This window comes from Danio rerio, chromosome 24, assembly GCF_049306965.1.
Source record: "Danio rerio strain Tuebingen ecotype United States chromosome 24, GRCz12tu, whole genome shotgun sequence".
Classification (NCBI taxonomy): Eukaryota; Metazoa; Chordata; class Actinopteri; order Cypriniformes; family Danionidae; genus Danio; species Danio rerio.
In genome coordinates, this window is record NC_133199.1 from 10,181,885 (window position 1) to 10,195,307 (window position 13,423).

The 13,423-nt window shown below is 36.6% G+C and overlaps 1 protein-coding gene across 8 annotated transcripts in view; it reads left to right on the forward strand.

The window, feature by feature from the left end:
* The window catches only part of tmem108 (transmembrane protein 108), a 130,533-nt gene that overhangs the window by 83,579 nt on the left and 33,531 nt on the right, over positions 1–13,423 (forward strand). The gene's annotated exons all lie outside the window — the stretch shown is intronic.

A 13,423-nucleotide genomic window follows, 5' to 3' on the forward strand; every position in this document is an offset into this window, starting at 1 on the left:
CTTGACTTGACTTGACTAAAACGTAAACAAACATGAACATGAAAGCTTAATGACAGACTTATTGACAAAGAAAATAGACCTGGGGTCTGTTTTTCGTATGTGGATTACTCGGTTAGCTGGATTTGGTTATTGACGATTTTTCGTTTCGTTCTTCAAAACTGATACGAAAGTTGTTGTCATAGCATAATAGTTCTGGTAGCTCAAACCTGGTCGGGAGCAGGTTCAATTCATATAAACATGATTAGATTGGATCAGTTCAAGCAAAGATAATACAGAAAGTATGTACTAAATTCTGATATTTTCTTACAGAGGTAGTTATATACACTTGGGAAAATATTATATATTTATATATATATATATATATATATATATATATATATGTAAGTTATAGTTATTAATAAAATAAATAAAGTTACATATATATAATAAAATTTATGCAATCTGAACCCCCAATATGAAAGTACGCTCTAACTGGAAAACTAAATAAATTGTTCTGGACACATGAAAGGCCCAAGCATGCAGCCCACAACAAGGTGTAAAGTTATTGCGTATCATATTTAACAAACCATTTACTATGAATTTTATGTAATTTAGCTCACATGGACAATTAAATATTAATCAGATGATGTCATTACGCTGCTGTGCCGTCAGCCAATCGTTGCATTGCTGATCATGATTTCCAGGATCAATAGATTAGTCCTTCACAACACACGCAGCGATCTCAGATCAGTTCATTCAGACATTTCAATCTGATTCGCGAACTTGTTTGAAGAACCAAATTAGCCAGAGATCAGCTATCAAGATTAAACGATCCAGGACCTGCCAAATCATTTAAGATCAATTAAGCGAGCTACGAAGAACAGATTTGAGGAACAAGGCAGCATGACATGAAGAATCAATGGGAACTAGACACATGGCTAAGATCAACCAATCAGAACAAGACACATGAACAGAGGAGCACATGGCGGGAAACATGAAAAAAAATTATACTACAAAATAAAAGACATCAACATGACATACCAAACCCAAGAATGTTACAGATTTATTTGGTGAATCAATTATAAATGTGTCATTTTATGTAATTTTGAGGGGAAAATCATTATGATTGTCTGTTCTCACTTATATGAACAAAAAAAAAGAATACATTTATACTAAATATGCTCTTTTCTTCATATGTTTGAGGTGAATGGAGACTCTTTCGACCCATTTCCCAGTTAGTGAAGCGTCTGAGCTGTTTCACCCACACAGAATCAAACCCACGACTCTCTGATCCTGCAGAATGACTTTTGTGTTTCATCTACACACACTCAAAGAGAAAAGAACCCACACTCATTCACACACCTACACACGTACCTTTTATATGCCATGCTTCGTGACACACACCCTTCCCAAACTCCACATTTCTGAGCTGACTTGAATGCCAATTTTCGAACGCCTTGAATTTTATATGCAAATTATTTACCCAAGAGCTATTAATGATTCGGTGTTCCTGAGCTATGCAAAGTGGTTAGTTTATTTTGTTGAGCAACAGAATTTAGCTTATATTTGATCACAGCTGTTTGTGTGTTTCATTCAGTCAGAATTTAGAGTTGAAACTATTACCTATTAAAGTCAATGTGTAATCAAAATTTCAGTGTTTTTTTTGCTAGTGCACTTAGGTGAACAATTAATCGGGTCAAGTTAATCCACAAAAAAAAAAAAAAAAAAAAACGTTTGTTTCGGTAATCTTCAATCAAAGTCTGACCATTGTGCTTGAGAGTGGTGGTCCATAATATTCTCAACCACATCCCTCTTACTGTTAGTTTGCTAGAAGAGAGTGATGTGCAAAAAGAAAGCCCCAAACATACTGAAATAAAAGTCTCAGCAACTTCTGGCTATCACAGACTTTGATTATAAAAATTAATCTTTATATTATTTGTTTTTGGAATACGGTATTTAAGTATTTAGTATTCAAATAAATATTCAATCATTTAAATGCTACAATTGAATTTTAGGTCAGACATACAGTATACCAAATGCCTATTATTTTTTAAGTTTAAATTTTAAAAGTGTTGCATTTTGTTTCAGCCATGTTTTTTACTTAAAAAGTAAATTATATATACAGTTGAAGAATTATTTGCCCTCCTTTGATTTTTTTTTTGCTTTTAAAAATATTTCCCAAATTATGTTTAACAGAGCAAAAAAAATTTCACAGTATGTCTGATAACATTTTTTCTTCTGGAGAAAGTCTTATTTGTTTTATTTAGGCTAGAATAAAAACAATTTAAATGTTTTAAAACTAATTTTAAGGTCAAAATTATTAGCCCCTTTAAGCAAATTTTTTCGATAGTCTACAGAACAAACCATCATTATACAATAACTTGCCTAATTACCATAACCTGCCTAGTTGACCTAATTAACCTAGTTAAGCCTTTAAATGTCACTTTAAGCTGTATAGAAGTGTCATGAAAAATATGTAGTAAAATATTATTTACTGTCATCACGGCAAAGATAAAATAAATCAGTTATTAAAAATGAGTTATTAAAACTATTGTGTTTAGAAATGTGTTGAAAAAATCTACTCTCCGTTAAACAGATATTGGGTAAAAAATAAACAGGGTGCTTACAATTCTTGGGGGCTAACTGTGAGACCAGTGTAGATTCACAGCCCTACTTGTTACAATTATAGACCTTTTTCTTGGCTGCTGTATGGAGGGCACCATAGTGACCAGCGTCTTGCAGTAGAACTTTCATTTATAGCGTTTACAACCGGTAATTTGCGATCCGAAAATAGGTTTCAGTAGCGTTTTGAGTGGATTACGGAGTGTTTTTGTGTCAAACAACTTTGAAAGGTGTGTTTTAAAGCTGTTATAATCTGTCAGATCTGTGGTTCAAGTGCGTGAGAAAATTATTACATTATCGTAAGCCATGTTTGTTTTTTCGTTCTGCTTAATCACGTGCCCCCAAAATAGATACAATTAAAATAAACAAAACAATATGATGTCTTTTGACTGCTTTCTTTAATACATTACAGAATACTTGTACTTGTAAATTTTGAAATAAACTACTTGCAATACTTAAGTACAAAAAATGTTGAATACTTTAGTACTTCCACTTAAGCATGGTGCTTAAAGAGCACTTCAACTTCGACTGAAGTCACTTTTTCGATAGAGCACTTGTACTTTTACTTATGTTGGGGTCTCTAGTACTTAAGACATCTCTGTCAAAAAGGCATCAATAAGTGGATGTCAAATGGATGTTGTTTTGACCGCTGCAAGAAAATAAGTCATAATTAAAATGTGCTCTTTGTGTGAAATGGTTCATAAAATAATATAATATTCTATTAATTCTACTCTCACACTCATTTTCAAACCTAAAGCAACATTGTTAAGACAACATCTTTCACGATCCATTTAGCAGCTAATCACTAAACTAAATGCTCTGTTGTGTTGTGTCTCATGTCGCCATTTTAAAAGGCCTTTGGCTTTTTTTGCTGTTCGAGACTCTCATTTAACCAGAGAAAGACTCGACGGGTTTTGTCGTCGACCTCGTGGGAGACGTGAAAGGCATGCTGGGAAGGTAATGCACTTTTAATGGCCTGGTGCAGAGCCCATGTAGCAGAGGCTCTGATTGATTACACGTCTCTTGGGGGCCGGAGGAAAGAGTGACGCAGCAGCCGCAATTCATGGGCTCTGTCAGGGCCGCTGGAGAACCAGTCGTGATTCAGCAGAACGTCACACTGGGATCCACACTCTGCTGCTCGTGCGAGAGCTGTTATTGTCTGGCCTTGTGATTCATTTTCACATATATTAATTTTTAATCTCAGGACATGGATTGAAACATGGTGGTTTTATTGAATCAGGTCACCTGAGGGACTGAATACAGATGATGATGATGATGATGATAAAGATAACTGGCTGATCATGTGTAGTTTCATATCTGCATGAAATAGCAAATCCTTGTGATGTGGAGTTAATTGGATTAGATTTGTTATTATATGGTCATGATAAGATTATTTCTTTTTATAAAAATAATTCTATATGCGGCGATGCAGTGGCGCAGTCACCTCACAGCAAGAAGGTCACTGGCTCGAGCCTCAGCTGGGTCAGTTGCCGTTTCTGTATATAGTTTGCATGTTCTCCCTGCGTTCGCGTGGGTTTCCTCTGGGTGCTCTGGTTTCCCCCACAGTCCAAACACATGCGGTATCTGTGAATTGGGTAGGCTAAATTGTCTGTAATGTAAGAGTGTGAATGAGTGTGTATGGATGTTTCCCAGAGATGGGTTGCAGCTGGAAGGGCATCTGCTGCGCAAAACGTGCTGGATAGGTTGGCGTTTCATTTCGCTGTGGCGACCCCATATTAATAAAGGGACTAAGCCGAAAAGAAAATGAATGAATGAATGTTCCACTGTAATATTGCGATGCCCAAATTTACTAGTTTAAATATCAATAAATCAAAATGTTTATCATTTAACTTATTTTTTTTTTATAGATGAGGCTACATATATACAGTTGAAACCAGAAGTTTACATACACTCTAAAAAAGGAACATAACCATTTTTTTAAATGTCTGATGGTAGATCATACTAAACGTTTATTATTTTAGTTCCGCTAGGGTTACCTAAATGATTTACATTTGCTAAAAGCCAGAATAATAAGAGAATTGTTTTTTTTGCGAATTTCTTATTAATTTGTAGACAGTAAAAAGTTTACATACATTTCCTTTGTGTTTTATTTAGCTTTTCTTTTAAACTGTATAACTTTGGTCAAATGTTTTGGATATCCTTCCACAAGCTTCTCACAATAGTTTGAAGGTATTTTGGCCCATTCCTTCTAACAGAATTGATGTAACTGAGTCAGATTTGTTGGCTGTCTTGCTCGCACAAGCTTTTTAACTCTGCCCACAAATTTTCTATAGGACTGAGATCAGGGCTCTGTGATGGCCACTCCAAAACATTCACTCTGTTTTCTTTAAAGCACATTTTAACTAATTTGGCAGTATGCTTGGGGTCATGGTCTGTTTGGAAGACCTGTTTGTGACCAAGTTTTAATTTCCTGGCTGATGTCTTGAGATGTTGCTTCAGTATTTTTACATAATGTTCTTTTATCATGATGCCATCTATGCTGTGAAGTGGACCAGTCCCTCCTGCAGCAAAACAGCCCCACAACATGATGCTGCCGCCCCCATTCTTCACAGTTGGGATAGTGTTACTAGGCTTGTAAGTTTTCCCCTTTGTCCTCCAAATGTAACACTGGTCATTACAGCCAAACAGTTCAATCTTAGTTCCATCAGACCACAGGACATGTCTCATCTGAGCTTTTTCAGAGGGATAATAATCTTATATTTTGTTATAATAATCTTATTGTATGTTCTTGATTTTCAAGAAAAGTTATAACAATTTCTCAAAAAATATCTTTTTCATTATTCTGCTATTAAGCATAATAGAAACAAATTTGATAATCCTTACTTACCTAAAAGAGAAAATGTTTAGCCACATTAAAATCTGACTTTTTTAATGGTTATGTGCCTTTTTCAACTATATATATTTAAAAATTATATACCATAGCCCCCACCCCTTGTTTTTTTATCCAGCTACTATCCTATTGTAAGAAAGGAAAATAAACATCAAAAATAAACTTAGGGCAATATTTCATAATATGTGCGAGATAAATACCATGAAAAATGGCGAAAACTGTATTTGCCAGATCATTACTGATGATGTATTCTCTTCCATTAGAGAGGTAATTTCAGTCATTTTTCTTGACCTTTACTCATGGTCTAGCATATGACACACGATGACAGCATGAAATGTCAAACATCTGTTAGACATGTTCTAAGAGGTCAGTCCCTGGTTATCAGTTATCATTCCAATGCTTGTGTGACATTCCACATGTTTGCCTGCTGCTTGAACCTATCAAACACACCTTATCAGTTCTGCATGCTAATCACTATCAGAGAAAGATCAAAAACATCAAAACTACAAACAACTGACTAATTTTACCACATTAGGCCTGTTTATAACCCTCTTGGGATGTTAAAAATAAGGCCTCAAATCTTTTTTTTTTTTAAAGCTCCAGATATAACCGAATGTTTTTAAGCAGTTGTTGCTCTATTTGATTTATGCTTAGCTAGGAACATTAGAATTCAAGTATGCAGCTTGTGTGAACTGTTTATTTTGGGCCATTTTATTTATCCTTTGTGCATTTTTGTAATGCTTGCATCACACCTCGCAAGTTTACTTGCCTCATTAACACGTCAAATTTGCTTCATTTGCATGTCAAATTCACATCATGGTCTGAGCTTCTGTCTGCCTGGTAAGTTTCTCTGCTACATGGGTAACATGGTTTTTATTAAGAGAGTAGCTATGCTTTATGTGCTTTAGGAAGGCTAAAAACAGCTTAGATTTGTTCGGCACCTCTGTTTTGAGTCCACTAGTTTCTTTCAGATGTGTATCCAGCTGTGTGAGTTCACCAACTCCTCCAGAAACTATACCTTGATGATAGAAGCTTTCAGCGATGCTTCGACTGAGCTGAGACCTGTTTGATAAGCTGTTTTCTCATGTCAGCAAGAGGATTTTCCCTAGGGACACCAACAACAGGCGCTACATCATAATCACGCTAGAGCTGAAGATCTTTGGGGATCTTATCGGGTCCCAACGGGTTCGGACTTAAATTCTATAATTTTAGACGGGGTCGGGCCAGGATTGCGCAGTAAATGAACAGTCATGTGATGCTTTTCGATTAGTGAGAGAAAGTAATCAAATCATTTGTTACGAAATTAAAATCCATGACGGAGAAGTCAAAAAGAGCTCATTTTAACTGCGGTGAGGCCAGCAGCCAGTTCAGAAAGAACTTTCATTCTAGCCACCAAGGTATTTTGGCGGTCGCTTATACACTGCATATTACAGTAGATCGCTAAACAGCAATGTACAGCAAGCTGACAGGAAAGATGACGAGGTCACTCGCTACATTGCAACTGCTGTCATGGAAAATTAAATAAATGTTTTTGGCTGGTGAAAGATGAACAAACAATCCTACCTATAACATGCTAATTTAGCTAGAACAGTATGCATCCCGGCCAGTAGCAGCAGCAGTGAAAAGGTGTTCAGTGCTGCTCAGTAAGCGTAGGACTGCACTAAAGCCATCTACAGTTAATTCAATAATGTTCCTCCTCAAAGCACGTAGCCTAATTTTGGTGAGTAAAGGATTTTCAAACTATAACTAAATATTAATTAAACCATCAAATCATAATGTAGACAGAGTAGGCCTATATAGGCTTATGTTGTCATTATTCTTTTATTATTCAGCTTTAACGTCACTTTAATGCCAAATTGTGTAAAGAAGTGGTGAAACAAATCCTGCAGAGCCTTTAACTTAATTTTCCTAATTGCCAAATACCCGTCATAATTTAGAATTTATTTATTAATTTAAGAAAGACATAATTTTATGGGTGTGTTGGCCAATTTAAAGGCTAAGTGTATGTGCCTAGGTCTATTAAGAGTGCTGAGATGTTACTATGTTACAGAGGACTTATTCTGTTTATTTGTTCCAATTTCCAAGTGATATATAGCCTACGTTTTGTTTTGAATAAATTGCTAAAACATGTTCAGATCACATTGATAGAAAACGCGAGCAAAAAGCATCCCTGTGTGCACGGCCCTTAAGTAATAACAATAACACACTTTCAGTTTTAATCCACAAATTGACAAAAGTTAATCTGTTTTGAATCTTGACCACAGCATGTGCAGAAACAACTAATGGTGCCCATAACAACGACAAATGGATCACAAATGTATTTAAATCGGTTAAGAAATCGGCACACGTCACTTGTTCAAAGTAGTTTTAGACATGATATGTCATTTAGACAAGACATGTGAATATAAGGCGTCACTGTGGTGCAGTGGGTAGCACGATCGCCTTACAGCTAGAAGCTCACTGTTTCGAGCCCCAGCTGGGTCAGTTTCCATTTCTATGTGAAGTTTGCATGTTCTCCCTGTGTTTGTGTGGGTTTCCTCCGGATGCTTGGGTTTCCTCCAAAAACATGCGCTATAGGTGAATTGAACAAGCTATGTTATGTGTAGTGTATGTGTGTAAATGAGTGTGTATGAGTGTTTCCCAGTGATGGGTTGCGGCTGGAAGGGCATCCGCATGTGTAAAACATATGCTGGATAAGTTGGTGGTTCTGCTGTGGTGACCCATGATTAATTAAGGGACTAAGAAAATAAATGAATGAAAGAATGAATGAAAATAAAAAGAAATAACCAGATACAGTACAAGCCGCACAGAGCGATTACAAGTAAAAACACAATTAAATACATATTTTACATGCTAGAGAAAACAAGGAGGCAACCATTTTAAACTCACTTACAGCTTGAGTTCCGGAGGAAGAAGAAATTGGTCTATATGAACTGTGTACTGGCAGAATATCTGACAACATCCCTTACATATTTTCACCCAATAGTCTTGCTAATTCTTCCTTTAACAAACGGCCAGCAAATCCCCTGTTGCAGGGTAGGTTATTGCATTAATCATCAGAATGTTCACTCATTAATATTAACTCATCTTCAGTCATGATTTCCATACTCACTTGCACTCCGCTAGAGTTTAAAGGGAAAGACATGTTTACGTTTGTACCTGATTCGGCACTTCCTATATGATATTGCATAGTGTCAATGTCGATACGAACATAGGAAAGATCCAAACGAATGACGAATCATTTAAATTAAAGTCGGCTCTTTTTTTAACTATATTTTTAAACAAGGTGCACTTTCAGATTTAAACCTCTACTGGATGTTTTTGTTCACTTAAAGCTGTGTTGCACACTGCATGGAAGGTAATTTTCAAAAACCCATGATAGGGGCTCTTTAATATAAATTGTCTTTATTAGAACACAATTCTAATATCCATGTGTCTGTATTTTTATTTGCTAACAGCATTTTTTAGGAGCTCAGACGTAAATGCAGTTCGAAATGCAAATCGATTCATTGTTTGTCTTTCTTTTTTAAAGTAGCAACAAGTCAAACAATCTTATCTTAGACTTACAAGACCTTGTTAGCTTCTGAAGTAGCCCAGAGGAAATGATGTCATGTAATACATGGTGAATGTGAGAGTGGCCCAGCTTTAATTGAATTAATGAGTCCTTGTAAACGAATTAGTGAGCGAGTGCAGTCAATATTCCCAGTCAATCACCTTGAATATAGTGAACAAGATACCCCAGTCTCTCTGACCTCACAGAAACAAGCGCATAATTTAGTTTGCTCTCTTGACTTTATATACTAATTTATTTAACATGAAATTAAACTTGAACGTCTTTATATTGTTAATAATGCCATATTATGCACATCGTTGATGCATGTTATTGCCATAGTGTTTCTGTAATATAAGAACTCACTAAAACTACTTTTTTTTAAACTGAAGCGTGCGCAAGGAAACATAATATTAACTGCTCATTTTAAAGTCTAATTTTCAAGATCCAATTAAATCCACATGGACATGAATTATTTCATGCTGGATAATAAGTGAAATGTGTAACAAAATGCTGTATCATGTCATCTCTGAAGACCTAATTTGAAGCAAATGATGTCTCTGTTGTCTTTGTAGAGCTGATTTACCAACTGGAACTGTTCTGTTTACATTCGTACATTTGGCAGATGCTTATATACAACGTTTTACATGTAATAAGATGATTTTGCTGCTAATTGAACATGGCTTTGCTGTACTGTTGGTACTCTGATTATTTTTGTTCAGTAGTTCAGTTTAATTGAATCATTTTATTTGTTCATTTTCTTTTTGGCCACAGAGGAATGAACCGCCAACTTATCCAGCATATGTTTTGTGCAGCGGATTCCCTTCCAGCTGCAACCCATGTCTGGGAACCATCCATAAATACAACACAACACGGCCAATTTAGCAGACCCAATTCACCTGTACAACATGTCTTTGGACTGTAGTGGAAAGCAAAGCACCCGGAGTAAACCAACGCGAACACAGGAAGAGCATGCAAACTCCACACAGAAACGCCAACTGACCCAGCCGAGGCTTGAACCAGCGACCTTCTTGCTGTGAGGTTACAGCACTACCTACTGCGCCAGCGCGTCACTTGAATCATTTTATTACACTACATTACACAAGATTTTGTAATGTTCAAATGCGCCTACCTAAATATAAATAGTTACAGTTCTTGACACCAGTTAGCTACAAACAAAAAAATAGGTATCATTGGAAACTTTGAACTTTACTATCAGCTTTTTTCAGAAATAATCTCCTGGTCACTTCAAACAATCTCTCAAACCCCCTTCAGCAAAGGAAAACTTGCAGTTAATTTTTTTTGTTTGTTTGTTTTTTTTTTTTTTGCAAACCAGCTGCTTTGCCGTTAGCTTGAAATGTTAGCATAAAGCTGTGCAGGGCTACTGGTGCGTTGCGTCACATACTGTAATGGTTGACAGGTCACTGAAACATTGACAACACACAGAGTGCAATAAAACAACATTGTGTCCAATAGATGAATACACGTCACCATATGTCGAAAGAATCATGCAGCCATTGGCTAAATCCTCCATCAGTTAAACTAGGATGTGTAAACTACTGGCTAGTGGCTCACAGATACAGTGTGCATATGCAGAACATCAAAACGCTTGAAAGTTTTGTTTAGATTTTGACTTTTTATTCAGTTTGTGGTCTCAATTTATCTTTAACACTGTAAGCTATGACATCGACTTGCTTTTTACTACAAAGATGCCGCTTTCATGTGTAAGTAACATGGTAAACAATGTAAACAACAGAGCTCTCTGCAGCTCTCAAATGATCGCCCACTGAAGCTAAGCAGGGCTGCGCCCGGTCAATACCTGGATGGGAGACCACATGGGAAAGCTAGGTTGCTGCTGGAAGTGGTTTTAGTGAGGCTCATCCTGTGGTCTGTGTGGGTCCTATGGCCCCAGTATAGTAAAGGGGACTTCATACTGTTCAGATGAGACATTAAATCGAGGTTCTGACTCTCTATGGTTGTTAAAAAAAACAGGATGTCCTTTGAAAAAGAGTAGGGGTTTAATTGTGGCAACCTGGCCAAATTTGCCATCACTCTGTCTCCTCTCCATCAGCTAGTGTATGGTGTGCGGTTTGGCGCAATATGGCTGCTGTCGCGTCATCCAGGTGGATGCTACACAATGGTGGTGGATGAGAAGGTTCCCCCCAATAATGTGTAAAGTGCTTTGTCTAGAAAAGCGCTATATAAATGTAAGGTATTATTATTATTAACTGGTATTCAACAGAAACGGTGACATAAACAAGTGAATATCTATTCATAATTCAACACTATTGTGTCGGTGGACTAAAGGTACGGTGGCTAGGAAGTGCAAAACAACATTACAAAATGTGTAACACTTTTACAAAGCTCGAGACAAATTTACATTTTGAAAAACATTTTTACCTATCATAAGACACAATTACAGAGGATAAACAATTTTACCAAGAATGAAACAAATGTACATTTTAGGAAAAAATTAACAAGACGCAAAACATCTATACTAGTCCCGAAACAAATTTACAATGACAGATTCTTTACGGAAATGAAATGTACCACACACCGGAAGTGATGCCGAATATACCATACACTGGAAAATATCAGCTTGTGTGTGAATTTGAAGACACAGCTTAACATGAGTCTACAACTATAATCATGGTTTGACCAACTGCAATAAAACATCATCAGAGCTATTCTGAGAAAATATCAACAAGAGAGTATGTAGAAACATGCAAATGCAAGTACATGGAAATAAAGTTAACACGAGTCCACAACCAAAGCACAACATATGTTGACTAATAAACATATCAAAACCAGCCTCATTGCTTAGTCCTGAATAGCTCAGTTAGACAGGTCGATGAATACTTGTGCTGAACCTTTTGACCTGGGTTTGAATCCCGTTGATGACATGTCAATTATAATTATTTCTTTACATTAATTTTGGTTGTATTCTGTTCTGCCACACAGATATTAAAATCAATAATGTTTACAATGACACTGACAAGTAATAAGAATATTTATTTGGTATGGGCGTGCTTTGTTGCTGTGAAAAAGTGATGAATCTGCCAATCTGCAAACGTGAATAGTTTAAATCTGGAAAGGGTCACCAGTTAAACTGTAACACCAACTTCGTTCAGTTTACTTTTAAGAGTCCTCAAGCGTATGTATACACCATGTAGACTTGACATCATGTCTATGATAACAGTGTATGAGTGGCCCTCGTTAAAATATTGAACACATTGATGCAGTATGTCTGGTGTTTCTGTCTGGTCCGCGTCCTTTAGAAACTCCAAACACTGACCCCACGTAAAGCAAAACCGCGTTAAGCTGCTCATGTTCGGTCACTATAAACTTTATTTACGCCATTTATATGCGCTCACCACCAATGACAACAACAATGACCCTGCATCACTTCCGGTGTGTGGTACATTCCACGTCACTTCCGGTGTGTGATACATTCCCTTTCTGTTAGGAATCTTTGATTGTAAATTTGTTTCAGGACTGGTAAAAGTGTTTTGCATCTTGTTCATTTTTTTTTCTAAAATGTACATTTGTTTCTTCCTTGGTAAAATCGTTTTTCCTCTATGATTGTGTCTGATGATAAGTAAAAATGTTTTTCAAACGTTTTTAAAAGTGTTTCATGTTTTGTAATGTTGTTTTGCACTTCCTGGCCACCGTACAAATGTGCTCTATGGGATGTTGTTCTGTGGACTCTTACCTTTCAGAATAAACCGTGATGTACAGCAATGAATGCATGTGTGTCTTGATATCATGATAATATCCACTCCATATCCAATAAGCTTTTTCTGTACAACTTACACAAGTGAAGTTTCATAAACTAATTTTGAGAGGAGCACGTGATATGATTGAGCACCGCTGGCCACTCATCCGTAATCAGTAATAATCCAATCAGAATGATCCTAGCTTAAAATAAATAGATCACTTTCTCTTTATTGCACTATCTTCGTTTTGGAAGAATCCCCCCTTCCACCCCATCTCCTCCTTTTTCTCCCCTTCTAAAGGGGGAGCGATCGAGACCTACCTGATCTCGGTTCTCCTGATATGCTTCTAGACCAAATATCTCCGAGCTCAGGGTTCTCTCCCGGGACAGCATGCTAAGTGCCAAGCATATCTAAGTGGGAACTCTTGAAATATAGCAAATACATTCTTCATAAGCTTTCAATTGAAAAACAACTAGCCGCAGTGGCTGCTTGAGGGTTGTAACTTTAGACTGATTTGTAGTTTGTCAAGATTACGCATGCTCTTTTTGGTTTTCTATTCATAAACACTGACAGTTGGTTCACGTCATAACTCTGGCTAAGAGTTTAAGAGCTATATCTTTACAGTTAATATTATAGCTATCCTGCTAGGTGTAAACAGGCCTTTACCCTGAAGCAAACATGCCAATTTCAGCAGCAATGGGAGAC